Raw genomic sequence first — 3,224 nt, forward strand, 5'->3', positions numbered from 1 at the left:
CGCCACATCGATCGGCGGGCGCGAGAGGAGCGGGCCCCCCCTCCCTCCGGGGGGCGCCGACACTCGGAGCTCGGCTCCCGGCCGCTGCGGGGCCCGTGAGCTAAGAGCCGGGCAAAGCGGGCCGTCTCGGCGGAGGGCCGGGTGCTGGCCTCCGCCCTCAAACGGGCCCGCTCCCCCCCTCCCACGCCGGGCAGGGTCGGGTACAATACTCGGATTGATCCCCTAGGCTGAGCTCCGGTTCTCACAGGCTCTGAAAAACCTGTCCTCAGAAATCTCCTCACACAATCCTCGAAAGGCAGGTCGAAAAAGCCAAAGCCCCGCCTTCGGCGGTACGAAACTGGAACTGGGCGCCACCTCGTGGTTCCCTCGGTCGGCCGAGACGGCGTGGGGCGACCCCTTCCGGACATCCGCGAGACGACCGGCCGTCAGGTCAACCCATTCGCTCCAAAGGGGTTGACCTGGTGGCCGAGAGGGGACTTTGAAAATTTTTCGGACTTGGAAAACTTTTTTTTTTTTTTTCTTCCCCCAGCCCGCTTCCTCCGGGTTGACCCGGTGGCCGAGCGTCTCGCCGTCCCCGGACGCGGCGAGGGACTGCCTCCCGGCCGTCAGGATCGGGCCCACGGAAGTCTGATTTTAAAAAAAATTGGCCGACGCCACCGCGGAGGGCTACCCGGGCACCCCGGGCCCCGGAGCCGGAAAAGGGAAAAAAAGGATCGGGCCCACTAGAGACATGGACCCGGCCGCCAAGCAGGCCGCCCTGGGCTGACCCTCCCCGGCCGCAGCGAGGGACTGCCTCCCGGCCGACAGGATCGGGCCCCTGGAAGTCTGGGGGTGGGGGGGGGGGAAATCGCCCCACGCCCCCGAGGAGGGCTGCCCGGGCGGGCCTGGCCCCGGAGCTCGGAAAAAAAAAAAGGATCGGGCCCACTAGAGACATGGACCAGGCCGCCCTGGGCTCACCTTCCCCGGCCGCAGCGAGGGACTGCCTCCCGGTCGACTGGATCGGGCCCCTGGAAGTCTGGAAAAAGAAGAATGGAACCTGACGCCTCCGAGGAGGGGGCGCCCAGGGAAGGAGGGAGATCCGGGTTGACCTGCTGACCGGACGGGAAAGAGGCCACCGGGCGTCCCCCCCCTTAAAACCTAGGGGTTGACCTGGTGGCCGGAAAGCGAACCGGCCAGCAGGTGAACCCTTTCGATTCCACGGGTTGACCTGGTGCCCGGGAAGCGAACCGGCCAGCAGGTGAACCCGTTCGATTCCACGGGTTGACCTGGTGCCCGGGAAGCGAACCGGCCAGCAGGTGAACCCGTTCGATTCCACGGGTTGACCTGGTGCCCGGGAAGCGAACCGGCCAGCAGGTGAACCCGTTCGATTCCACGGGTTGACCTGGTGCCCGGGAGGGGACTCTGAAAATTTTTCAGCCCTTTCGACTCGGGGTTGACCTGGTGGCCGAGAGGGGACTCGCACGGCAGGCAAGCCGCCCTGGGCTCACCCTCCCCGGCCGCAGCGAGGGACTGCCACCCGGCCGACTGGATCGGGCCCCTGGAAGTCTGGAAAAAAGAATGGAACCTGACGCCTCCGAGGAGGGGGCGCCCAGGGAAGGAGGGAGATCCGGGTTGACCTGCTGACCGGACGGGAAAGAGGCCACCGGGCGTCCCCCCCCTTAAAACCTAGGGGTTGACCTGGTGGCCGGAAAGCGAACCGGCCAGCAGGTGAACCCGTTCGATTCCACGGGTTGACCTGGTGCCCGGGAAGCGAACCGGCCAGCAGGTGAACCCGTTCGATTCCACGGGTTGACCTGGTGCCCGGGAAGCGAACCGGCCAGCAGGTGAACCCGTTCGATTCCACGGGTTGACCTGGTGCCCGGGAGGGGACTCTGAAAATTTTTCAGCCCTTTCGACTCGGGGTTGACCTGGTGGCCGAGAGGGGACTCGCACGGCAGGCAAGCCGCCCTGGGCTCACCCTCCCCGGCCGCAGCGAGGGACTGCCTCCCGGTCGACTGGATCGGGCCCCTGGAAGTCTGGAAAAAAGAATGGAACCTGACGCCTCCGAGGAGGGGGCGCCCAGGGAAGGAGGGAGATCCGGGTTGACCTGCTGACCGGACGGGAAAGAGGCCACCGGGCGTCCCCCCCCCCTTAAAACCTAGGGGTTGACCTGGTGGCCGGAAAGCGAACCGGCCAGCAGGTGAACCCGTTCGATTCCACGGGTTGACCTGGTGCCCGGGAAGCGAACCGGCCAGCAGGTGAACCCGTTCGATTCCACGGGTTGACCTGGTGCCCGGGAAGCGAACCGGCCAGCAGGTGAACCCGTTCGATTCCACGGGTTGACCTGGTGCCCGGGAAGCGAACCGGCCAGCAGGTGAACCCGTTCGATTCCACGGGTTGACCTGGTGCCCGGGAGGGGACTCTGAAAATTTTTCAGCCCTTTCGACTCGGGGTTGACCTGGTGGCCGAGAGGGGACTCGCACGGCAGGCAAGCCGCCCTGGGCTCACCCTCCCCGGCCGCAGCGAGGGACTGCCACCCGGCCGACTGGATCGGGCCCCTGGAAGTCTGGAAAAAAGAATGGAACCTGACGCCTCCGAGGAGGGGGCACCCAGGGAAGGAGGGAGATCCGGGTTGACCTGCTGACCGGACGGGAAAGAGGCCACCGGGCGTCCCCCCCCCCTTAAAACCTAGGGGTTGACCTGGTGGCCGGAAAGCGAACCGGCCAGCCGGTGAACCCGTCCGATTCCACGGGTTGACCTGGTGGCCGGGAAGCGAACCGGCCAGCAGGTGAACCCGTTCGATTCCACGGGTTGACCTGGTGCCCGGGAGGGGACTCTGAAAATTTTTCAGCCCTTTCGACTCGGGGTTGACCTGGTGGCCGAGAGGGGACTCGCACGGCAGGCAAGCCGCCCTGGGCTCACCCTCCCCGGCCGCAGCGAGGGACTGCCACCCGGCCGACTGGATCGGGCCCCTGGAAGTCTGGAAAAAAGAATGGAACCTGACGCCTCCGAGGAGGGGGCGCCCAGGGAAGGAGGGAGATCCGGGTTGACCTGGTGACCGGACGGGAAAGAGGCCACCGGGCGTCCCCCCCTTAAAACCTAGGGGTTGACCTGGTGGCCGGAAAGCGAACCGGCCAGCCGGTGAACCCGTCCGATTCCACGGGTTGACCTGGTGGCCGGGAAGCGAACCGGCCAGCAGGTGAACCCGTTCGATTCCACGGGTTGACCTGGTGCCCGGGAGGGGA

Source organism: Chrysemys picta, unplaced genomic scaffold (assembly GCF_011386835.1).
Source record: "Chrysemys picta bellii isolate R12L10 unplaced genomic scaffold, ASM1138683v2 scaf4, whole genome shotgun sequence".
Classification (NCBI taxonomy): domain Eukaryota; kingdom Metazoa; phylum Chordata; order Testudines; family Emydidae; genus Chrysemys; species Chrysemys picta.